This window comes from Lithobates pipiens, unplaced genomic scaffold, assembly GCF_037356315.1.
Source record: "Lithobates pipiens isolate NorthernLeopardFrog02 unplaced genomic scaffold, aLitPip1_a1.2 Scaffold_28, whole genome shotgun sequence".
In the NCBI taxonomy this organism is placed as follows: Eukaryota; Metazoa; Chordata; class Amphibia; order Anura; family Ranidae; genus Lithobates; species Lithobates pipiens.
In genome coordinates, this window is record NW_027507789.1 from 128327200 (window position 1) to 128354503 (window position 27304).

The following is a 27304-nucleotide window of genomic DNA, read 5'->3' on the forward strand; positions in this document are numbered from 1 at the left end:
ATGGGGACACCCCCCGGAAGGATGGGCATGCCAACCTGACCGCCGCCCCCCATGCCTTAATGGTGGCCTTCATCGTGTCCGTTAGGGGCAATTCAGACCGGAGACCCCTAAACAGGGCGAACCGGAGACTCTCCAGGGAACCCAGCTGAGCAGCCTCCAGCACGTTTGCAGCATCCCCCTCATCGGCTGTCAGCCATCTATGTGCAAACACCAGCTGACCAGCTAAATAATATTTATGATAATCGGGTAACGCTAGTCCCCCCTGGTCAGTCGGTTCCTGCAACGCTCCAATGCCCACCCTTGGGGTCCCGGGGGCCCAAATGAAAGACGTGACAATGCTATTAATCTTTTGGAAATACGATTTCGGAACCCACACAGGAGCATGTCTAAGGAAGTACAAAATAATTGGAAGAAATTTCATCTTCAGTAGACTAATTCTCCCTGCAAGGGACAACGGCAATTTAGCCCAGGCCTGAACCTTTTTCTTAAGTAATGGGATCAGAGGGAGTAAGTTCAAAGACAAATAGTCCCGGACATTGGCTGAGAGTCTCACCCCTAAATATTTCATTGACTCGACCCACTGCAACGGTAACGCGGGATCCGCCCTCCCCCGGGCCCCCTGATCTATTGGCAGGATAGAGGATTTACTCCAGTTCACCCTGAGCCCTGAGAAGCCAGCGAAGCGGTCAATAAGTTGTAATGCCGCCCTCAGCGACGCTCCCGGGTCATTAAGAAAAAGCAGCATATCGTCTGCATAAAGTGCTAAGGTCTCCCTCACCGTGCCCACAGTGATAGGAACAACCTCGGGAGAGGTGCGCAAGGCTATCGCCAGGGGTTCCAGGGCCAGGGCGAACAAAAACGGGGATAAGGGACAACCTTGTCTGGTTCCCCTACCTACCTCGAAAAACCCAGAGAGGGAGGAGCCCACTCTGACAGCCGCTCTCGGACTCCGGTACAACATAGACACCCATTTCCTAAATTGAGGGCCGAAACCCAAGGCCTTCAACACCGCGGACATGTATACCCAGTCCACAGAGTCGAAGGCCTTTTCAAAATCAATCGAAACCACCACCCTCGACCCAGTGTCCCGTGGGGAAATCTGCAAGTGCGTAAACAACCTTCTTAAATTTGTGTCCGTAGACTTTCCCGGCATAAAGCCCGTTTGGTCAATATTAACAATAGTGGGCAGTACCGTAGCCAGCCTAGTGGCCAGTACTTTGGTGAGAATTTTGAGATCCATATTTAGAAGCGCTATTGGCCTATATGAAGCACACTCTGTAGGATCCTTGCCCGGTTTCAGTAGAAGGACCATGTAGGCCTCCATCATGGATTGTGGGAGAGCACCATTGTCATGACAGTAGGCTAAAAGGGAGTTAATTCTGGGAGCTAATAATTCCACATTGGCCCTGTAGAACTCCGCTGGAAAACCATCCGGACCCGGCGCTTTATTGGGGGGAAATGTAAAAATTGCCCCTTGAATCTCCTTAAGAGTTATCTTAGCTTCCAAAAATTCTTTGTCTACAGTGGATAGTTGCGGAATCGGGAGGGCCTCCAGCAGAGCCCCCAAGGCCACAGGATCATAGGGAGGGATGGGGGAATATAGCCCGGAGTAATAAGACACGAACTCCCGCAGAATCTGTTCAGGGACGGTGATCAAGTTCCCCGTCCCATCCCGGATTGCCGGTATACACGTAGGGGGAGGACGCTCCGCCACCAGCATCGCCAAAAGCTTTCCGTTTTTATCCCCTTCCGCGAACACCGTCTGAGCAGTCTTCGTCAATTCCACCCTGGCCTGTCCCGTAAAATGTAAGGACACAGCTCTCCTAGCCGTCAACAAGGCCCCATACGATTCCTCAGAATGAGAATCCGCATGCGCCTCTGCCTCCCGTCGCTCCCGAAGCGCCAACTCCTCAACGTCCTCGCTATCCGACTTCCGCGCAACTTTAATGGCAGATACAAACTCACCCCTTGCCACTGCTTTGAAGGCGTCCCATACTATCCCCGGATCAGCTGTGCCATCATTTGATGTCCAGTATGATTGAATAGCCGTGCTCACCTGAGCAGAAACCCCTTCATGTTGTATCCACCCTGGAGAGACCCGCCAACCACTCCTACCCTTCCCCTTCCCAAAAGTCAGGGTAACAGCCAGAGGATTGTGATCAGTCAACCCACCCGCCAGATATGAGGCCTCAGATACGTACGACAACAACCCATTGTTACCAAAAGCCAGGTCAATCCTGGCTGAAAACCTGTGTGTGGTCGATATGTGCGAGTAGCATCTGTCGGATGGATGCCGCCAGCGCCACAACTCCGTCAACCCCGCCACAGTGCTCCAGCCAGTCAGGCCGGCAGAGTCCCCCCTGCCCGGATTGGAGGAGTCCAAAGCCGCATCAAGAACGGCATTGAAATCCCCAAGCCATATAGTCGGAAGATGGCCATATGGCGCAAGCTTGATCAGTAAGTCATATAACACCTGTGAGTGAAATGGGGGAGGCACATATACATTTACCACCACCAGTTGTTTATGGAACACATCTAGGACAAGCGCCACATACCTCCCATCTGGATCTGACACAACCTGATGAATCACGCAGGGCACACTCTTGCTAACCAGGAGGGAAACCCCCCGCGCAAACGTGGAGTAGGTGGAATGAAACGACCTCTGTATCCACGGCCTGCGCAGGGCAAGGACCCTACTTCCGTCCAAGTGTGTCTCCTGCAGGAGAACCAGGTGCGGCTTATACACTTTAAGGAATTGGAACACTGAGGCCCGCTTAAGTTTGTGATTAAGGCCTCGAACGTTCCAAGACACAATTTTTAATTCATCCGCCATTATCAAACGTGGCTACCACGGCCCGCCAGCATGTCCCGACTGGTGGGAGCTGACCCTCCCATAAAATTAGCAACAACAATAAGACAACTGTAACATCATTTAACCCCTTGTATCGAGCTGTGACCCTAAACAAACCCTCCCTTGCTTGCATGCCAGAAAAAACCCCAACAAGTCCAGCACTAAGCTTAATCCCAGAACCAAAAAAAGTGACCATAACAGTCACTGCGCACTCCCGCCGCACTGAACAAAAGTCCGGCAGTTCCTTAGTTGCCCCGTAGTGTCTTTTCAAGCTCCGAACAGCAGAACAGGAGCTAGGCCCGACAACACCGCCAGCCCAAGGCTAGTAAGCGGCCCTACAGAACAAGCAGTCATTGGAGAACTAACCGCTGCAGCATCAGCTGAGGGGGTCACGTAGGACATCCACACAAGAGTAGAGGGTGTGTGACAGGACGCCGTGATAGCCAAAAAGACCACCAACGGTAGAGCAACCTCCAGGATGGGAAAGCACACCACCCCGGCATCCATGTCCAGGAAACGTCACCCCATACCCACCTCCGTAGCACAGGCCCCTCAAATAACACGTGGGCCAGGCAGCAGGAGAACACACTGATCCCCAACCCCCCGGTAGCCAATCAACAGTGGCAGTCTGCAGGAGTCACACTCCGGGGGTCATGCAAAGCCATGGGCGCTCCAGTCCAGTTCCATAGACCCGGGTCAGATGTGGAAAGCCCCCCCCCCATCAGCCCAAAATGGTACCCCGACCCCCCGTACCCATAGGTCGAGGTCTACCTGCCGAATTCTTTATCCAGCCAGTCGACTGCGTCCTCCGGGTGATCAAAAAAACGTACAGAGCCCTTGTATTGAACACGGAGCTTGCTCGGGTACAGCATGCTGTACTTGATCTCCTTTTCTCTGAGCCGCCTCCTGACGTCATTAAAGGATCTGCGTTTCTGTTGCGTGGCTGCAGAGAAGTCTGGAAACAGCATAACTTTTGCGTTTTCATGGCGCAATTCCGGCAGTCTCCTGGCGCAGGACAGGATCATGTCCCGATCCCGAAAGTTCAAAAAACGAACCAGGAAGGGGCGAGGGAACTCTCCAGGTGGGCGCCTGCCAGTAGGGACCCGGTGTGCCCTTTCCACCACATACGCAGGGGACACCTCTTGCAAGGACAGGAGCTGCTTGAAAAATTGCTCTGCAAAGTGAGCTGGCTACTCCCCTTCCGCCCCCTCGGGGAGCCCCACCACTCGGACATTATTGCGCCTCTGACGGTCCTCAGCATCAATAGCCTTGTATTGCAGGGACCTAACCTGGTCCCTGAGCTCTGCCAACTGGGCTCCATAACCATGGGACTCATCTTCCACTGCTGACACCCTTGTCTCCACTGTACTGAGGCGGCCCCTAATCTTATCCAGATCATGCCTGATCAGGGTGCATTCAGAGGACAGGTGATCAATCCGCCCCATAAGTTCTGCCTTGCTGGCATTAATTGCCTCCAGGATAGGTTTAGTTATATCAGTCACTTCAATGCCTGTGGACTGTGCCTGGCTTGGGAGGATTTCTTCAGCCTCCTGTATTAGTGACATACCTCCCTCCTGCAGCACGGAGCTCCGAGGCTTCGGCGGGGAAGACAAGATGGCGGGGGCGGGGCCAGCCTCCATGCTCCATGCGGCGGTGGCTCTCCGCGGGGTATTGCAGGCTTTAGCCGCTTTCTTTGCGGCAGACGAAGGCATCCTCAGCCGCAGCGCAGTATCCCCTACCCGGTACGGTGCCTGGCGGGTGCGGGAGTCGCTCCACACGGTCGGATGGTGAGAGGAGGAACGGAGCTGTGAGACGCCGCTGCTGCCCTGTTCACATCCGGCCGGAAGTCGTGTGTTAGCTTTATATACACTGCACATGGGTGAAACTCCGCCCGCGTCGCCCGCCCCTGATGTTCTTTTTCACAAATACTCCCAGCCCCTTCTCTCTTCGGTGTGTGCTTTAGGAGCAACATGGCGGAGACACAGGTGGTTGCAAATTTTTCATCTAGCGGGAGGAAAGCCAGAGCCCTAAACATCCGGATCCAGGAGAAGGAGGTTTAAGGTGACTAACACGGACTTTGAAGAAATGGTGGAGATGGTGGACGTCTTGTGGAGGGAGGATTATGATGGGAAACATGGGCCGTACACCCATCCCAATTTGCACAAGGACTAAATCATGACAACAGTTGTGAAGCAGAATTTTTAGTTTGAAGTTGTGAGCAGAATTTTGGGGTACAACAGTCCAAAGACCAATTAAGGAAGCTCTGGTCCGAACTTAAACTGAGGGCATCGGATCAGTATCACAAAATAAAGAAGGTGCTTCAAAAAAGTACTTGTGTGTTCCTATTATGATTATTAACTTGCATGCTGCTCCATGTGCTTTTCTTTACTGTTGTACAGTTTTAAATGGCTACATTCATGTTCGTGGGCACAGTAATCATTCGTAGGAAACATTGTTTGTTTGCAAATAAATACAATGTATTTAGCTGATACAGGGTTTTAACTACATTTTGGTAATTTGTCTTATTAAAAGAAGTTTAGGACACTGTTGTCTAGATGTCTTTGAGACTTGAATGAATTGCAAACCTGATTCAGTGGAATGTAAGGAGAGGACACTCAGCAGCTGTTTACACATCTGGACTCAGGAGCACTTGTGTGGGACACCAGAGCACATTTTTTAGGGTAACCCACACAGGTGCTCTAATGGATACTTGGGATGTCTCTATCTGTGAAACTTGGCCAAAAAAGGTAAGTATCCCAGCTTGGTTTAAAAGGGAATTTTAATCATGTCTTCAACTTGGATCTCTGCCCAAACAAACAACTGTACACCACTTCAAAGCAATGTTTCATATTCCTATTTCTGGACTCAAATATCTGTGTGCTAAGTATACCTTTTCTTTCATACTCATAGCCCTTGTACACACGGTCGGACCGTGTTGTCGGATAATCCGACCGCGTGTGGGCTCCATTGGACTGTTTCCATCTGAATATCCGACGGACCAAGTTTTCCAGCTTGGCTATAAAATTTTCCGACAACATGATCCGATCAGACTTTGTCCGATCATATGTAGAGAATTCCGATTGGACAAAGTGCCACGCATGCTCAGATCAAATTCCTACACCAAAGCTATTGGCTACTAGCGTGAACGTAGTCCCGTCATAACAAACTAACGTCATCATGTTCTGAACGATTGGAGTTTCCGACAACTTTGTCCGACTGTGTGTATGCAACAGTTTCGGACAAAATCCGTCTGAAAAAATCCGACGGATTTGGTTGTCAGAATGTCCGACCGTGTGCACAAGGGCATAGGGGAGAAAAGACTCGGACACCACTAAGAGGACACCAGGGCTCCTGACATCGCCAACCAGATTGGCAAATTAGCCCAAGCCCCCCCGAGGATCTGGAGGAAGGAGAGGTGGAGGAAGTGGGCGAGATGGGCACCCCAACAGGTGAGTGTCTGACACCCCAGCTTCAGGTAATCTATGTATGCCTGCATATTTCTAAATACATGTTTTTTACACAATTTTTAGGTGATGTGCTGGTTGTGGAAGAGGAAGCGGTGGAACCTTTCACTAGGCCAGCGCCCAAAGGCTCATCCAGGAAATAATGGAATGGGGAAATCGACTATATTAGAAATAGACTGAACATTATGGAACAGCAAATGAAGAACATGATAGATGTGTTGGGGAGAATCTACATTTTTCCCTAATCACATCCTGTTTTTTTTATTTTTTTAGATTCCCCAAAAAAGTTTTGTATTGTACATTTTAAAAGCCAAATTTGAAGATGCACACGGTGTGTCAACATGTGCTATCTGCCATCAGGGGATCTCAATGTACGTGTTTTGTGGGTGCAACCCCTTCCTCATAACTCTAGTAGGTGAGGGGAAGGGGTTGCACCCCCAAAACGTGCCCATTGATCCCCCATGATGGGAGATAGCACATGTTGATATTACCCATTTGGACTCCTAATTTGTGTGCATCTTCAAAATGTGTCTTTTACAGGGGTGACATCACCCCATCTGATTTACGACACTATTGAGACTAGGGAGGAGCTCGGTGTTCGAGTCGAACACATGTTCAACTCGAACACCGAGTGTTCGCCCATTCGGCGAAGCCACAAGTTTGTGGGCCGTTCGTGCCATATTCGTGTGGCGCTCACGGCCCACAATGCACTGCGGCATCGCAGTGCATTGCTGGCTAATTATTGGTCAAGCATACAATGTGACCCACAAGCTTGGCCAATCACAGCGTCGGCAGCGAGGAGAGCCATAATTGGCCACAGGCAGGATGCCTGTGGCCAATTATAGCTCAGGGGGTTTAGTACACGCCCCACACTATATAAGGCCGCCTGCGCAGCACAGTCAGTGTATTGTGCCCCCTGCACAGTATACACCTGAAGCTACCCCAATTGCTTGCATTGTTCTGGTCCTATACCACAGGCGGCTGCAGCAGTTACAGTCGGTGTATTGTGCCCCCTGCACAATATACACCTGAAGCTACCCCCAATTGCTGGTGTTGTTCTGGTCCTATACCACAGGCAGCTGCAGCAGTTACAGTCGGTGTATTGTGCCACCTGCACAGTATACACCTGTAGCTACCCCCAATTGCTGGTGTTGTTCTGGTCCTATACCACAGGCAGCTGCAGCAGTTAAGGTTGGTGTATTGTGCCACCTGCACAGTATACACCTGAAGCTACCCCCAATTGCTTGTGTTGTTCTGGTCCTATACCACAGGCAGCTGCAGCAGTTACAGTCGGTGTATTGTGCCCCCTGCACAGTATACACCTGAAGCTACCCCCAATTGCTTGTGTTGTTCTGCTCCTATACAAAAGGCAGCTGCAGCAGTTACAGTCGGTGTATTGTGCCCCCTGCACAGTATACACCTGAAACTACCCCAATTGCTCTTGTTGTTCTAGTCCTATACCACAGGCAGCTGATGTGAATGACCAAGCCCTCCTCATCCTCCTCATCCATTCTCACCCAGGCTCAGGGTACTGGTAAAGCAGCTGCCAACGCGGCCTCTTCCCTCATCTCAATGGCATCAGTCACTCCTTCCCTAGACCCATCATGTCCTCCTGAGGAATTGTTTGAGCACAGTGTTGGGTACATGCTCCAGGAGGATGCCCAGTGTTTTGAAGGCTCTGATGATGATACTCAGCTAAAGGAAGGCAGTAGCGTGAGCCCAGAGAGAGGGGATGCTCAAGAAGGACAGCAATCTGGCAGTCATGTTCCACCAGCTGCAGCATACTGCCAGGTTGAAGTGATGAAGAGGGAGGGGATGATGAGGTTACTGACTCCGCGTGGGTGCCTGATAGGAGAGAGGAGGAGGAGGAGGAGGAGGCCCTCCAGAGGCAAGCTTAAGGGCAGCACACCGACTGAATCACACCGCAGAGCTTCGCCTGTGCAGGGCACTGCCTCTGTGCTTTATTCCAAAAGTTCTTTGGTGTGGGCCTTTTTTGAGACAAGTGTATCAGATCGCACCGCTGCTATTTGCAACATATGTCTCAAGCGTATCTCGTGTGGCCAAAACATCAGCCGCTTGGGCACCACATGCTTGACCAGACATATGTTGACCTGCCATGCAGCTCATTGGCAAGCATACCTTAAAGACCCACACCAAAGAACAAAGCGGACCTCTCTTTGCTCCTCATCAGCTGGGATCTCCAACCCCACTAGACCTTCAGTCCTCCCTGAAACCTGCACTGAGAGGAATGAAGGTGTAGAATTATGTGTGTCACAGCCAAGTACTTGCGGGCACTCATGGGCAGTACACTCACGTCCGATTGTAGCAGGCAAATTTCCCTGCCGCAGCTGCTGGACCGTCAAAAGAAGTTCACTCCCAGCCATTCACATGCCCAGCGGTTGAATGCTAGCTTGGCTAAATTGCTAGCACTTCAACTGCTGCCTTTTTAGTTGGTAGACTCGGTCCCCTTCTGTGAGTTTGTGAAGTTCCTCAGTAGCAGGTCCCCAAACGCCGCTTTTTCTCACGGAAGGCGATTCCAGCTCTCTACTGGTATGTGGAAGGCAATGTCCATGCCTCGCTGGACAGGGCGGTCAGCGGTAAGGTGCATATTACCACTGACTCATGGTCTAGCAGGCATGGACAGGGACATAACCTATCTTTCACGGCCCATTGGGTCACTCTTCTGGCAGCTGGGAAGAATGCAGGACAAGGTGCAGTAGTGTTGGAGGTTGTTCCACCTCCACACCTCCAAAATGCTACTACTGGTTGTGACACACCTCTCTCCTCCGCCCCTCCTCTTCTTTTTCCTCCATGGCTTCTTCCAATGCTCTGTCCTAGGATGCCATGCCAGCTTAAACCAGGAATGGTGGTTTGCGACAATGGCACCAACCTCCTCTCCGCCCTCCGACAAGGACAACTGACCCATGTGCCCTGTGTGGCTCACATCCTTAACTTGGTGGTGCAGAGGTTCTTGGGAAGGTACCCGGGCTTACAGGATGTCCTGAGGCAGGCCAGGAAAGTCTGTGTGCATTTCCGCCGATCATTTAATGCCAGTGCTGAGTTCCAAAAGGAGTTGAACCTGCCCAAGAACCGCCTTATATGTGACATGCCCACCAGATGGAACTCAACGTTGGCCATGCTGCAGCGGCTGCACATGCAGCAGAGGGCCATCAATGAGTACCTGTGAGACTACAGCACCAAAACAGGGTCAGGGTAGCTCGTTTTTTTTTCACCACGCCATTGGGGCATGATCAGGGATGCATGCACTGTTCTGTCACCATTTGAGGAGGCCACGAGGATGGTGAGCAGTGACAATGTACCTCTTGTCCACCTGTTGGAGCATACTTTAATAATAATTGATAGGGCACTTGAGGGAGAACAGAGGCAGGAAGAGGAGGACTTTCTTGCCTCTCAATGTCCCCTTTATCCAGACAGTGTTCCTGCTGTCCCACCCATCACACAAGAAGAGGAGGAGGAGGAGGCTTGTGTCAGCATGGAGATGGAGCCTGGCACTCAACATCAGCAGCAGCAGTCTTTTAGGGATGATTTATATAAGGATTATCAAGTCTCCATTTTGTTATACTGTCTTCCATTTTAAACTTTGTATGACCAAGCTAGAATTCTAACTGCTAAGACAGAGATGCTCGCTATTTGGAAAATATGCGGTTTTCTTAGAATGCCCTTGGCCGCGAGAGTTTGTACAGAGAAAGCCAGATATGCAGTTATCTTATATTCCTTTAACTGCGTCTGTGACATATAACGTCTGGGTCACATGCTACCAACAGAATGTTGATGAATATTGTAGTCTCACTCTTATCTCGTGTGAAGGTTAATGATGTGCTTTGCCATGAAGACATGATTTCTGCTTATTCTGCTTGTTCTGTCAATAAATCTGTTACTGGGAAAAGTTTGGTGTATAACTAGGGTAATCCCTGATTGGCTCCTCCACAGGGCGCTGCCCCTATTGTCTCAGCATATAACCTGTTGTATTCAAAACATTAAATGTAATCATTATTCACATACATCTCGTGTATGAGTCTTGGTTATCTCACCGGTGAACGGGACTCCCAGGTTCATCCAGACCACGGCCTAGGCAAGATAGGAAGAGGGAAATCGAGCACCTAACAGAGCAAGGACCTACCTTTACAGCTGGTACCAAAAGTGGGGTCATCGATCGGCAGGTGAGCGACTACTGATTTATTTACCTTATTGGTGAGGATCTTTTGGTGTCACTCATACTGCCGCGGTGACCGCCACGTGCGGGACCTGTATTGCTGCTGTGCCTCCGCGGTGGGCTAGGCTGGCCCATCGGGAGAAGTAGAGGGCTCGTACCTGAAAAGAGAGTCCGGCTAGGTTGGCCTGACTTAAAACTATTAAGTAAAATAGATTAAAAGAGAGTCCGGCTAGGTTGGCCTGACTTAAAACTATTAAGTAAAATAGATTAAAGAGGAACACTACAGGGAAGGGAAGCAATAGATTGCGCCCTCCCCAAATAAGGTCGGATGTTCAAGGGACGCCCGAAGGGTAATTTGCTAAAATCAAACACAGTGCACATTTTATCTAGTCATGTAAAATGATTGTATGTGATTTAGTTGTTCATATTTTTCATTCTATCTAGTCATGTAAAACGATTGTATGTGATTTAGTTGTTCATATTTTTCTTTCCAGGTTACGTAAGTATTTCAAACTTGCCTTTTCAATTGTTTTTTTTTTTTTAATTTTGCTATTCTTTCAATGTCTTTACCTTGGGATCCAGATTGCTGTGAAATTGTTAACCCTTGCCCTCGCTGTACTCTTGGTTTATTGTTTCTTAAACAAATTGATATCCTGATATTGCTAGCCATTCGCCCAGGGGGATATTCCACTAGACTAGGAGAACGCCCCGTGTACCCCCAGGACGAAACATCTCCCGTTGTCACGCTAGTCAGAATAAACCTGCATAGCCCAGTCAGTGAATCCCACCTCCTTGCTGAATCTTCCCTGGAAGAAGTTCAACAACAGGTGATTCGTGCCACTGGCTGCTATCACCTCTGCCCCCTTACCAAGCATCTCATAACACCCCCCCATAATGGGGAATACTGTAGGCAAAGACGGGACCCCTCATGAACAACCTACTCCCTATCAGTATGTGCAGACTATAGTGCCCGGTCCCTATGTAGAACCATTTTGGAGTCAGGTAAGGGAAAGGTGCCAGCAATTAGGGATCCATGATATAGGTCCCGTGGGCCCCTGCAACACAGAAGATTGGCATGTAGTAAAAAAGATTTGTCAGTTACATAAGCACTCATACCCCCCCTGAAAGTGGGATGTGGATTACATGAAAAAATCTTGCAGGATATGGGAAGCCCCTCTAAAAATTTATTAAAAAAAAGCATGCCAAAAATCATGCCCTCACAAAAGGAAAACCAATACCCTCAGCACCTATAACTACACCCCTGAATGCCCCAGAAATACCCCCTCCTTATGTCCTTGTCAAAACTGACGAGGGCGAGGTTGCCCAGGCCTTGGCCATCTACCCCAGCCTTGGGGTAGACATGGCTGCCATATCCGCTGCACTGTACAACGCCTCCACCCCGCACCAAAGACAACAATGGGACAGGGAATCCCAAGCCAAAAGAGACAGGGAAGGCCAGGAGTACCAGGACCGAGTGGAAGCCGACGAGAGGGCGAGGGAGACCCCTGAGCAAAAAGACTTTAGGGAAGAGAAGGAACGGTTTGCCCTTGAAGTAGAGGCAGCCAGAGCTAGAATAGAACAGGGACATAGAATTTTGAGGGAAGCCCGAGCCGCCCTAGCACAAACAAAACGAGAAACAGAGGGAGACCCGGACCAGAGCCCGGGAACCTCCCAAAGCAGTGATCCCACTGAGGGAGAGGCTGTAGTCCTGAGTCCCGAAGACAATCGGGCCATGGAAAAACTCTCTAAGATGGGGGTGGTCACCAGGAGTAAGGTCAAAATCAAGTTGGCTACAGAGAAACCACTACCCGTACCCATACCAGCGCCAGGACCCATTATCTCACCTATGGCCACCCCCGTAGTTACTGACGAGGATGATGAGGACACCCCCGATATTAAGGCCCCCCTTATGACCATGGGTAACACAGAAATTCACCTACCCCTGCCCCTAGGCACATTGACAAAACTCAAAGAACTCTGTCCATCCCCCATAAAACATCCTAGGGAAGCTGCCACCTTCCTGTTGCGCCAGTGCGCCGGGTCAAATCTGGACCCGATTGATCTTGAGAGTATAATACATATTCTAGACCCCGACTGCCCCGACCCCCCAAAGGTAAAAGACCTGTTTAATGCCCATGTCCAGGGAAAAGGGGGCTGGCCAGTCTTCTGGAAAACCCTAGGACAACATTGGAGCACCCTTTACAAAGGGGTCACAGCACTGCAAGATCTGGTCCAAACAAAACAAGCCCCGAAGGAAAAATTCTATGATTTTTGCACCCGAGTATACAACCTCTGGAAAGCGGTAGATGGGGCGGATGGGTCCCTTTTTACCACTACTGTAATGGCCGGAGGGGAGCCAAAAGTAGTACTGTTGCTAAAATTAATTAACCCCAAATGGGCTACCCAACCCCCGGAGGATTTCATGTCAGACACCCGCTCCAGGGAAACTTCCGGGGTTTTTGAACAAAAAGGGGGGTTATTTTATAACACATTTGAACCCCCAACCCCTTTAATGGCACTCCAACCATATGCCCGCCAACCACCAGACCAGGGTTGTTTCAACTGTGGTCAAATGGGACATTGGAAGTCCAATTGTCCCTACCGTAGGGGCCAGACGGGACCTTGGGGGAAGGGAAAGGGACGAATGCGTTACCCTAACACCTTTCCTTCAACTCCACAACATCAATGTCCCCCAACTTACCAAGGACCAGTGTCAGGCCCCAGATATCACCAGCCCTATCAAGGACCCCGAGGACCCCCTCCACCTAACAATACCGCCCTATGTGTTCCACCACCCCCACCGGCCCCTATTCCCATGCAATGGCCTGCCACCCAACCCTCAAGCAGGACATAGGGCTGCCTGGAGTATGTCCCTTCCCTCAGCCTGGTATGTTACAATGTGTCCTGGAGGAGCCTACCCCAGGTGATCCTGGGTGTAGATGGAAAACGCATTTGTTTTCTCATTGACACTGGTGCCACCTCTAGCTCCATCAATGATGTGACCTTTGACACGCCACAATGTTCTGAGGGAAGCTCCATAGGTATTAATGGGACTCCTGTTACCCACCCTATCACCCCACCCTTATCAGTAACCACCCCGGAGGGGGTGCTACTTTGCCAACAACGGTTTGCCATCCTGCCCCAATGCCCAGTCTCCCTGATGGGAAGGGACTTAATGTCCAAACTGGGAGTGGTGATCAAATTTGATCCACAGGGAGCAGAAACTGCCAAGTCCGCACTCTGCGACTTACAAGGCCCAAAGAGACAATCCAAAAAAGGGTATTTTGTACTCTTACCTGCCTCCCTGGAAACCCATGCTATTTGGGCAGAGAATAACGCGAGTGTAGGTTTCATCCCATGTACCCCTTACACCCCCCAAATGCGCCCAGACTCAGTACCTGTCTTTCAAAAACAATATGCACTACATTCTGACAAAATTCAGGGGATTACACCCCTCATCAATAGGTATGTAGCCATGGGCATCCTGACACCCGTCATCAGCTCATGGAACACCCCCATATACCCAGTGAGAAAGGCAAGCGGGGAATGGCGCTTGATACAGGACCTCAGGGCAGTCAACAAAATGGTGGTTCCCCTCCCCCCTCTGGTCTCAGACATCGCCTTTATTTTTTCTTGCATACCGGCAAACTCAGTGGCCTACACGGTAATTGACTTAGCTAACGCTTTCTTTAGCATCCCTGTGGATCCACTGGCCCAGCCCATGTTTGCTTTTTCTTGGGGGGGAGGGGGCAACTGACCTGGACCCGCCTACCGCAGGGCTATGTGGACAGCCCGGCAGCCTTCTCTATGGTATTGAATGAGACAGTCAAATCCTGGCAATCAAGCGCCGGGTCGGTACTCATCCAATATGTGGATGACCTCCTTCTCTGCAGCCCTACCCCAGAAGCTTGTGAAGAAGACTCAAAAAACTTGCTGGATCACCTAGCCAAGGCAGGTCACTTGGCCTCACGGAAAAAGATACAGTGGGTGACCCCTACTGTAGAGTACTTGGGGTGCATCCTCAACAAGGGAGAGAGAAGTGTTTTCCCCCACCGTGCCGCAGCCCTTAACGCTCTGCAGCCACCCAGGGACAAGGCCGCCCTCTTTTCTTTCCTGGGAGCAATCGTCTATTGCCAGCAATGGATCCCTGACTGCTCATTTCATGACTCCATTCTGAGGAGGGCCACGCTCTCAACTGCGCCAAAAGTGGTGGAATGGACGGAGGAAATGTTACACTCATTTAACACCCTCCTCTCCTCCCTTGCCTCCGCCCCGGCCTTAGGACTAGTGGACTACAGGAAAACTTTTCATCTATATTGTGTAGTTAATGGATCTGCCTTTGCAGCAGTTCTTGACCAAGAGCACGGTAATTCTTACCGACCGGTGGCTTTCCTTTCAAAGAAACTCCCACTTCAGGTCCAGGGCATGCCTGCTTGCCTCCAGAACATGGCCGCATGTGCCATGACCATCCAAGAAGCCAACAAATTAGTTCTGGGACACCCCCTAACTGTATACACTACCCACTCAGTCACCCACCTTATACAAAACCTCAATACACAACATATGACCACCCAAAGAGCCAGCGGGTATGAAATCATTCTTCTAAACACCTCCAATCTGACCATCAAACACACCTCTGACACCTCCCCCATCCTCAGGCTATTACATTCTCTGCTCAAACTCATGAATTATGGTGAACCATCCAAAATGCATGACTGCACAAAGGTATTGGACCAAGTCACCTCCCCACGAAAGGACTTAACAGACGTACCTCTGGCCGGTGCAGAGGAAGTTTTTGTGGACGGCAGTTGCTCGCGCCCTTCGGATTCCACTTTCCTGACCGGATACGCGGTAGTACAACTCCCAGATCTGGTTCTGGAGGCTAAGCCACTTCCGCCTTCCTCGGCACAGGTCGCGGAACTGGTAGCCCTCACCAGAGCATGCATCCTGTTCACAAATAGGGATGTCAATATTTACACTGATAGTCGATACGCCTTCGGCGTGGTTCACGATTTCGGGGTGATCTGGGCTAACAGGGGGTTTAGAACGGCTGACAACAAAATTATAGCCAATAAGGAGCATATCCTGGCCCTTCTCCAGGCTATACTACTGCCCAAACATTTGGCGATTATTAAAGTCAAGGATCACACCACCACTGGTAGCTACATTGCCCGAGGCAACGCCCTTGCGGATAGATGCGCTCGAGCGGCGGCAAATTCCTCCACACATCCACCCGCCCCTACCACGATATTTTTCCAACAAGATTTTTCAGCGCCAGATTTCCCCTCAGTTGCAGCCCAAATCCAATCCATGGCCACAGACGCTGATGTACTTTTCTGGGTCGAACAAGGATTGTCCAAAGACCTAAGAGGCCTTTGGACAAATGGAGGGGTCATTGGGATCCCCGAAGCCAGCTCGGCCCTCATCCTTTCCTACCTGCATGGTCCCGGACATATAGGGTCCCAACCCTTGCAACAGCTGTATGAAAAAACCTTCTGCACAGTTAATCTAAAGAACCATGCAAAGACCCTAACAAAGTCATGCCTCACATGCGCTCAAAACAACACGCAGGGTAAGCGACATGGTATACACGGCCAGTTGCCCCCACCCCTAGGCCCACTACAGGACCTACAAATAGACTTCACCCACATGCCCAAACAAAAGGGAAGTATCAAATGCCTGTGCGTTATCGTTGACAAATGGTCAGGATGGGTGGAGGCAGTGCCCTGCACTGGGGAAACAGCTAAAATAGCGACAAGGGCTCTCCTTAATCATTGGGTATGTAGGTTTGGCATACCAGCCACCATTTGGTCAGACCAGGGCCCGGCTTTTACTTCAGATATGACACGAGAATTGGCAAGGTGCCTGGGAATACAGTGGAAACTTCACATTCCCTATCATCCCCAAAGTGCAGAAGTGGTAGAAAGAATGAACAGGAATATAAAGGACAAACTAAAAAAGACCACAGGAGGAACGTTAAAAAACTGGATAGATTTCCTTCCAGGAATATTGTTCCAAATCAGAACCACCCCCCACTCTAGGACACGTTTGTCACCATTCGAAATCCTAATGGGTGTCCCAGCACAAACACAACTAAAAGCATTAGATGCACAGACTGACATTAACCTATATTCTTTACAGGAAGAGTACGTGAAACATCTGGTAAGTACAATAGAAGAACATAATGAACAAGTTGCTGTCACCTTTTCTCCTCTTCCAACAGAACCTACTCACCCCTTCATCCCGGGGGATAAAGTGTTGATCAAGCAGCTTGCCCAACGGAAGCACGTGGGGCCCATCTACTCCGGTCCATGGAACGTGGAGAAGGTCTCCAGGACTGCTGTCCTCACAGACTACACCCCTCAGTGGATCCATGCCAGCAGGCTAAAAAAATCCCCCGAACCTCCACCGACTCCAGAACACCCCCAGAGGACACTTGCCCAAGACCACAGGAGGACGCCACCACCGAAGGGACCCCGGAGACGAACCTACAGACCCTCCAGGAACAGTTCGGCAGAATCTCACTGGACTTTCCTCCTCCTCCCACCAGCTCGGACTGAAGACTTTGCAAAAAGAAAGAGACAGGGGCTTAGAAGATCAGTATGTACTACACACCATTTTGCTCTGGTCGATAGTATTGACTTTTGTGATTTTTTCTATAGTCATGATGACATGTATCATGACAGGGTCATGTGGGTTTACAAGAAGCCCAAAAGGTACTGAGAACCGACCACTAGACAGAAGAGCATTAGTTCCAAGGCCCAGTAATCATAATAATAATAACAACAAAGGTTTAGGAGTAATGGTAGCACGGAACAAACTACCCCCCCAGGACAGTAAAACGTTTTCTTTAGCCCCAACAATACCACATCATTTTTTATGGCAATACGCGTTTGGTCAAGTAATGGGAAAAGGGGCACCCTGTTGGGTGTGCTCCCACATGGGAACGGGTAGGAATCAAATTTCAGTAGTGGGAATCCCCCTCCCAGTAGAGGACCTGTTTAACGAGACGACACAAGACCATATGGCCAATATAACGACCAGACCCTCCCCCCTTATTTTCTCTGGTTTCACACAACCCCCATCCTTCTGTTTCCTAAATGGAGCTTGGAAAGAAAACGGGGAAATCCCCAATGGCCAATTCTGTAGAAACACACTGGTAAATCTTACCCTTAGAGACTTAGGGAAGTTTCTGCGGGATGGGACGTTTGACATCCAGGGGTTGAATACTTCCACCATTGGAGATAGTGACGAAAGGATAGGGAACATGTCTTTATATAACATAATGGACTGTGTACTATCATCAGAAACATTTGACGATACTGACCTAAAAGACTGGTTAGAGTCCTACCACATGAATGATACTTTACTAGAGTACAGTAGCACCGCGAGTTTAGGAGATTGGTTATGCCTAGTTGGACTCAGGTCAGGCATATCCCAACCCCCTGATATAATACCAGCACCTCATCTGCCTCATGGATGGATGGTGTGTTGCGGTCTAATATGTCACACTACCATACCTTACCCTCTAGATTCCTCTACAGGTGGTTGGTGCAGGATGGTACCATATATGGGTATAGCCTCTGACAATCAGTACATCAAAATGACCCCTGCCCATGGGCATTTAGAGTTCGGGAGGGCTAAGGGACAAGTAACATCATGGTGGGAAAAATTAGCCGCCTCCATTGGAAGACCGGGAATGTGGAATGCCCTAGATAAAATAGATCTTTTCGCTGAAATAATCTCTGGGGTAGTGAATTCTACTTCCAGAGATGTTTCTCTGCTAAACGAAGAAACTCGGAAGATCTGAACTGTGCAGGAACTGATAAAAATGAGGCAGGAACAACTTTTGGCCGCTATCACTGGGATTTGTAACCTCATGGCCAATTCGGAGATGTGTTGCACCTTCATACACAACTTCACCGTTCCTGTGGAAAGTCTGTCGGTACCCGATTATTACGATATTATCAAAAGTCATTCAGCCCAGAGACAGACCCTCCTACAGGAAGCAAAAAACTTGGGAGATGATTGGAACCTTTTCTCGGGTATGGGAGGGTGGTTTGGAGGTATTTGGGGGGGCATACTGGGATTTTTTAAGAAAATATTTCTCGTATTAGTAATGATAGTGTTGTTGATAGTAATGTTCTATGTGATCGCCAAGTGCTGCTGCCTAGCAGCCTCCAAGGTTTCCCATCCAACAATAGCAACCAAGCCCAATGACGAAGAGAAAGCACTTATGGCTTTTTCCAAGAATGTCTGGTATAGAGGATGATCGATAACTTCGTGCCAAAGTTATGATCACAGGAGGGATTATAAGGATTATCAAGTCTCCATTTTGTTATACTGTCTTCCATTTTAAACTTTGTATGACCAAGCTAGAATTCTAACTGCTAAGACATAGATGCTCGCTATTTGGAAAATATGCTGTTTTCTTAGAATGCCCTTGGCCGCGAGAGTTTGTACAGAGAAAGCCAGATATGCAGTTATCTTATATTCCTTTAACTGCGTCTGTGACATATAACGTCTGGGTCACAGTCTACCAACAGAATGTTGATGAATATTGTAGTCTCACTCTTATCTCGTGTGAAGGTTAATGATGTGCTTTGCCATGAAGACATGATTTCTGCTTATTCTGCTTGTTCTGTCAATAAATCTGTTACTGGGAAAAGTTTGGTGTATAACTAGGGTAATCCCTGATTGGCTCCTCCACAGGGCGCTGCCCCTATTGTCTCAGCATATAACCTGTTGTATTCAAAACATTAAATGTAATCATTATTCACATACATCTCGTGTATGAGTCTTGGTTATCTCACCGGTGAACGGGACTCCCAGGTTCATCCAGACCACGGCCTAGGCAAGATAGGAAGAGGGAAATCGAGCACCTAACAGAGCAAGGACCTACCTTTACAATTTACAGTCCCAAGAAACACATGGACTTGTACGTGGCTGGGAGGAGGTGGCTGCGGATCATGTTGTCCTTAGTGACCCAGAGGACTCCGGACCAAATGCCTCAGCTAACCTACGCTGCATGGCCTCCCTGATCCTGCAAAGCCTGCATAAGGATCCTCATATTCTTCGGATCAAGGAGAGGGACCATTACTGGCTGGCCACTTTCCTTGATCCAAGGTATAAGGGTAAAGTTGCAGACCTTATCCTGCCATCGCAGAGGGAGCAGATGGTGAGGCATCTCCGGAAGGCCTTGCAGAAAGGTCTGTGCAACGCGTTCCCAGAGACTGGGAGGTTCCAAACTCCTGGATCTGGACAACGTGTTGCTGAGGGTTTGGTCAGTCACAGAAGGAGCGGGAGAGAAGGTGGCTGTCTGACCGATGCGTTCAGACAATTTTTTAGTCCGCAGCCCCAAGGTATGATCGGTTCCAGCAACCATCGACAGCGTATGATTTACATGGTGCAGGAATACCTAGGGGCAAGGTCAGACTTGGACACCTTTCCCACCGAAATTCCTCTGGCTTACTAGGTCTTGAGGATGGATCACTGGCCAGAGCTTGCACAGTATGCAATTGAGCTACTGGTCCGTGCTGCATCCAGCGTTCTTTCTGAACGCACCTTCAGTGCTGCTGAAGGATTTGTAACCGATCACAGGGTGCGCTTGTCCACCGACTCGGTTGATCGACTGACCTTCATAAAGATGAATCAGTCTTGGCTCACCACCAGCTACCAAGCACCTGAAGCTGATGTAACTGAATTTTTTTTATTTTTTATGTCACATCCCTTCAAGACTGCCTATGCTGATGCTAAATGACTGTCCTGTTGTGTGGACTGACTATCCTCTTCCTCCTCAATGATCCTGTTGATAGCTTGGAAGAACATTTTTGGTTCTGGGGGACACCACCAGACCATTTTTTCAGCCCCTTTTTAACAGGGGCATGTTATGCCCCGTACACACGAGCGGACTTTTCAACATCCAAAGTCCGAAGGACCGAGTCCGTCAGACTATCCGATCGTGTGTGGGCTGCAACGGACTTTTGATTCGCCAAAGTCTGACGGACTTTAGAAATGAAGCATGCTTCAAATTTTCCCGACGGAACTCCGCCGGACCCGGTCCCCTTCGAAAACTCCGCTCGTGTGTATGCTACTCCGACGGACTAAAACCGACGCTAGGGCAGCTATTGGCTACTGGCTATGAACTTCCTTATTCGAGTCGGGTCGTACGTCATCACGTTCGAATCCGTCGGAGTTTAGTGTGATTGTGTGTGGCCAAGTCCGTTCGGCCGAAAAGTCTGTCAGAACTCCGTCGGAATTCCAGCAGAACTCCGACGGAACTCCTTTGGAAGTCTGTCGGACTTAAGTCCGCTCGTGTGTACAGGGCATAATACAATTTTTGATGCAATGCTTTGCAGCAGGAATCATTCCTGCACTCCAACTAGAGTATATGGGAGAGGTTGCAGTGTCGTGGCACCAGCACCAGTGCCTAAGGCCCAATTTTTTAGCCCCTGTTTAACAGGGGCATGTAATTACAAATTTTGATGCAATGCTTTGCAGCAAGGTTCATTCCTGCACTCCAACTAGAGTATCTGGGAGAGGTTGCAGTGTCGTGGCACCAACAAGCAGGGCCTAAGGCCCAATTTTTCAGCCCCTGTTTAACAGGGACATGTAATTACAATTCTTGATATCACAGCTGGGCCCGTTCCTGCGCCCACCGAGAGTAACTGTGAGGACTTATAGTGTTGTGGCACCAGCACCACCACCACAACCATCAAAGGCCCAATTTTTCTACCACTGTTCAACAATGGCATGTAATTACAATTCTTGATATAATCGTTCACAGCAGGGTGCTCCAGTGCCCACCAAGAGTCACTTTGAGGGCTTACAGTGTTGTGGCAACACCAACACCTTAGGCCCCCATTTCTGAAGAGCATATAGGGCAGGCCTACAGGAAGTGAGATGAAAAAAGACAGACGGCAAAAAAAAATTATACAAAAAAAAATGTTACAGGGGTGATAACCCTTCCCTATGTTTTCCAAAAAGCTTAAAAATTGATTTTTGGACTGGAGCTACACTTTAAAAAGGTACCAGTTCAAAATTACAAACAGATTCTACTTAACACAACAAACCTACACAGTCCCTGTCTTGTTTGCACCGCCTGTATACTGCTATTCTGAGTATATAGGGCCTGGGGGTCCCATGCCTTTCCTTTTTTTAATTTGGGTACGGGGTTCCCCTTAATATCTGTACAAGACCCAAAGGGGCTGGTAATGGGCAGGGGGGGCTACCCATGCCATTTTTCGCAATGATTTTCATCTGTATTGCCGGAACCAGATATTACATTAACCACTTTCAGACCGGACCATTTTGCTGGTAAATGACCAGAGGTCTTTTTACACTTTGGCACTGCGCTGCTTTAACTGGTAATTGCGCGGTCATGCAATGTTGTACCCAAACAAAATTTGCGTCCTTTTCTTCCCACAAATAGAGCTTTCTTTTGATGGTATTTGATTGCCTCTGCGATTTTTATTTTTTGCGATATAAACGTAAAAAGACCGCAAATTTTGAAAAAAAATGATATTTTCTACTTTTTGTTATTAGAAAAATCCAATAAACTCAATTTTAGTCATACATTTAGGCCAAAATGTATTCAGCCACATGTCTTTGGTAAAAAAAAAGTCAATAATTGTATATTTATTGGTTTGCGCAAAAGTTGTCACATCTACAAACTAAGGTACGTTTTCTGGAATTTACGCAGCTTTTAGTTTACGACTGCCTATCTCATTTCTTGAGGTGCTAAAATGGCAGGGCAGTACAAAACCCCCCCAAATGACCCCATTTTGGAAAGTAGACCCCCTAAGGAAATTGATAAGAGGCATGTTGAGCCCATTGAATATTTTATTTTTTTGCCTCAAGCGATTGAATAATGACAAAAAAAAATTTTTTTTTTTTTTTTACACAAAGTTGTCACTAAATGATATATTGCTCACACATGCTATGGGCGTATGTGAAATGACACCCCAAAATAAATTCTGCTGCTTCTCCTGAGTACGGGGATACCACATATGTGGGACTTTTTGGGAGCCTAGCCGCGTACGGGGCCCCGAAAACCAAGCACCGCCTTCAGGCTTTCTAAGGGCGTAAATTTTTGAGTTCACTTCTCACTACCTATTACAGTTTTGAAGGCCATAAAATGCCAAGATGGCACAAAACCCCCACAAATGACCCCATTTTAGAAAGTAGACACCCCAAGCTATTTGCTGAGAGGCATGTTGAGTTCATGGAATATTTTATATTTTGCCACAAGTTGCGGGAAAATTACAAACTTTTTTTTTTTTTTTTTTTTTTTAACAAAGTTGTCACTAAATGATATATTGCTCATGCATGCCATGGGCATATGTGAAATGACACCCCAAAATAAATTCTGCTGCTTCTCCTGAGTACGGGGATACCACATATGTGGGACTTTTTGGGAGCCTAGCCGCGTACGGGGCCCCGAAAACCAAGCACCGCCTTCAGGCTTTCTAAGGGCGTTACAGTTTTGAAGGCCATAAAATGCCAAGATGGCACAAACCCCCCCCAAATGACCCCATTTTGGAAAGTAGACACCCCTAAATTTAGGGGTACACTAGTGAGACTAGGTAATAAATGGCGGGTGCCCTGAAACTATAAAAAAATAACTAACCAACCAGCGTCACCTGTAACAGTTATATGGTGATCACTGGTGAAAGGGTTAACTAGGGGGCAATCAGGGGGCTTTATGCGGTAGTATATGGGGGTCCCTGGCGCTATAAAAAGCTGCAGCGAACCTAAATACCTACCTGCCTAACTAGCGTCACCTGTGACACTAATACAGCGATCAGAAAAACGATCGCTTATTAGGCTGGGTTCACACTGGAGCGATGCGGGAACGCCACGAATGCGCGGCGGGTTCCCGCATCGCATGCCTCCCGGCGGCAGTTCACACTGCCCTATGCGAACTGCTGGGAGTGTCAGTGAAATGTTACTGACACCCCCAGATCAGTTCGCATATCGCAGTGCGATCTGCAAACTCGGATCGCATGGTGTGAACACCCATGCGATCCGATTCTGCTGCGGGCCAAAAAAAGGGTCCCGTGCGAATTTGCGGCGGGTGCGGCGGGTGCGGCGAATGGCTGAACTCGAATCGCACAGAGATCGGATGTGATTTGCACTGCAGTGCGGTGCGAATCACATCCGTTCTCATAAACCGCTGCAATGTGAACCCAGCCTTAGTGACACTGGCGACGGGGGGTGATCACGGGGTTAAACCTTTATTGGGGGGGTTAGGGGGGTACCTTAGAACTAAAGGGGGCTAACCCTAACTGCCCTAACAGTTATTAGTCACAAATGACACCCGCCGGGTGATCAGGGGGTTAAACCTTTATTAGGTAATAAATGGCGGGTGCCCTGAAACTATAAAAAAAGAACTAACCAACCAGCGTCACCTGTAACAGTTATATGGTGATCACTGGTGAAAGGGTTAACTAGGGGGCAATCAGGGGGCTTTATGCGGTAGTATATGGGGGTCCCTGGCGCTATAAAAAGCTGCGGCGAACCTAAATACCTACCTGCCTAACTAGCGTCACCTGTGACACTAATACGGCGATCAGAAAAATGATCGCTTATTAGGCTGGGTTCACACTGGAGCGATGCGGAAACGCCGCGAATCCGCGGCGGGTTCCCGCATCGCATGCCTCCCGGCGGCAGTTCACACTGCCCTATGCGAACTGCTGGGAGTGTCAGTGAAATGTTACTGACACCCCCAGATCAGTTCGCATATCGCAGTGCGATCTGCAAACTCGGATCGCATGGTGTGAACACCCATGCGATCCGATTCTGCTGCGGGCCAAAAAAAGGGTCCCGTGCGAATTTGCGGCGGGTGCGGCGGGTGTGGCGGGTGCGGCGGGTGCGGCGAATGACTGAACACGAATCGCACAGAGATCGGATGTGATTTGCACTGCAGTGCGGTGCGAATCACATTCGTTCTCATAAACCGCTGCAATGTGAACCAAGCCTTAGTGACACTGGCGACGGGGGGGTGATCACGGGGTTAAACCTTTATTGGGGGGGTTAGGGGGGTACATTAGAACTAAAGGGGGCTAACTCTAACTGCCCTAACAGTTATTACAGTCACAAATGACACCAATGCAAAAAAAAAAAAAAAAAAAAAAAAAAATGACATTGGTGTCACTGTGACTGGGGGGCAGGGGTAATTGGGGGGGTGATCGGGGGGTAAAGGGGGGGTGTGAGTGTGCCTGGCATGTTCTACTGTGTGTGTGAGTGTTGGTGCAACTTACTGATCCGCTCTCCTCCGTGTCGGAACGAAAAATACCGACACGGAGGAGAGAATACATCACTTCCTCTCCTGTGTTTACATTACAGGAGAGGAAGTGATGTCACCGGGGATTTCTATTCGTCGGGAGCGATCGCGAGGGGGTGGCCATGAATGAATGGCCGTCCCCTCGTCCGGGATCGCTCCCGTACGAATTCCGACCGCCGCAGGCACCGGGCGGGGGCCCGATCGGGCCCCCGACCCGCGGGAGGCAAGGGACGTACATGTATGTCCTTATGCCTGCCCGTGCCATTGTACCGACGTACATCGGCGTGCGGCGGTCGGCAACTGGTTAAAACCGCTTAACTCTCAGAATCCTTCTTTCTTAACATCATTGTGGCAAACTATCATTTTCTTTCCCCTCTCTTTTTTTTTTTTTTTTAAGTTCTATTATTACATATATCTTATATCAGTTTCAATTTTATCTACAAAAAAGAGAAAACCATACAAATTGAAAGAGAAAATAAAACTAGCAACTCCTTAATTACCTTTGCCATTATATTAGAGATACCTTATCTTATTTGTTAGACTACTTTATTTATTTGATTTTACCCCTCCCCCCCCCCCACCCTCTATATGTGATAGCTTTGGAGCCACTATTAGCAAAAATTCGAAATAACCCTGATATAGAAGGAGTAAGAATGGGGGGAGAAGAACACAAAGTGGCGGCATATGCGGACGACATACTCCTATATATGACCAGCCCCCGAACGTCGTTACCTGGATTGATAGGGGAGATTAGAGACTACGGGCCCTCTCTAATTTTAAAATAAACCCAATTAAAACAGTTATTCTGAACGTAGGATTATGTATTCAGGAAGAGGAAAAGATACGTCAAGAATTCCCTTTTACATGGGAAAAAAAAGAAATAACATACTTAGGGATTAAAATAACAAAGACATTTCAGGGGTTATATCAGGCTAACTACATCCCACTTATAAATGAAATTAAAGCATTACTAGGGAGGATGAATAAAGGAACAATATCTTGGATGGGAAGAGTCAATGTGTTGAAGATGGTGGTATTACCAAAAATTACATATAAAATGCAAATGCTTCCGATAAATATCCCAAGCAGCTTCTTTAAAATAATAAGAACCTTATTTTTAAAATTTATATGGCAAAATAAAAAAACCTAGGATAAAATATAATTTATTAACTAGAGAAAAAAAAACAGGGGTGGAATGGCACTACCAGACATACACAGATATTATTTAGCAATTATTTTAGCGAGATTGGTCAAATGGACAAATCTAAGCACTAAAAAGAAATGGGTAAAAATAGAGCAGACACTGAATGGGTCACAATTACAAAAAAATATTTGGATCCCACCAAAATTTAGATTAATTAGTAGTAGGACGCACAAAATCACTTTAACGGCACTGAAAAAATGGGATATAATGCAGCGGAAAAATAAATGGCAATATAATTCACCACTAATCCCTCTCGAGGGTACGATTTTTTTTACGCCCGGACACGGCACACAATTAGGGAAACAAATGAAGGATTTACAAATAAAAGACATTACACGGGATGGAAAATTAATGTTAAAACAAGATCTAATTAAGAAGCATAACTGGCAAACTTTAAAGGATTGGGAGTACCTACAGATTCAACACTTTGTCAATTCTATTCCGAAACCAATAAGAAATGAAAATATGTTAACATCAATAGAAAAACTATGTATGGGGAAAACAGTAAAACATTGTGTCTCAAAGCTATACGATTGTCTCTCGGAAATAGAGGGCCAAGGAAGTATACCATCCATAGCTAAATGGGAAAAAGACTTGGGCTATAAAGTCGACAAGACCCAAATGATCAATTCGGTGTATGATTATGTTTCCGATACAAGATCAATGGAAGTTAATTATAAATGCCTAATGAGATGGCACTTAAGACCAGATAAATTACATAGAATAGATCTCTCCAAATCTAAGCTTTGTTGGAGAGAATGTAAAATACCAGGAACAATATTCCACTTTTGGTGGGAATGTCCAGTAATAAAACAATACTGGCGTAAAATAATAGAATATATAGAAATAATAACAGGGGAAAAAATACCTTTAGCCCCAGGGGAGTGTTTGTTTCAAGGAGCAGAAGAAAAAACAAGTAAGCAATTCAAAAAAAGAATAAAAAATTCGCTAGTACCTGTGTTACTCAATGCTGCAAAAGCCATAATACCTAAAAATTGGGTACAGGTTAAAAAAAACCCGAATAGAGAATGGATACAAAGAATAGAATACATCAACAATATAGAATACCTAAGTAAAATGGAAGAAAATAAAATGAAAAGATACGGCATAATGTGGGAAAAGTGGACAATATTTAAAAAGACGAAAAATTATACACAAGCATTAACGGAATAATGGGTAGTGGAAACAGGGAGGGAGAAACATTTTCTGTTAAATGTCATTTTGTGCAGGGACAAAATTTTAAATATCAAAAAATCACTGCTCATTTAAAAATTATGTTTTTCACAAACTTCTTTTTTATTAAAACATGTCCCCCAGGCAGGACCCG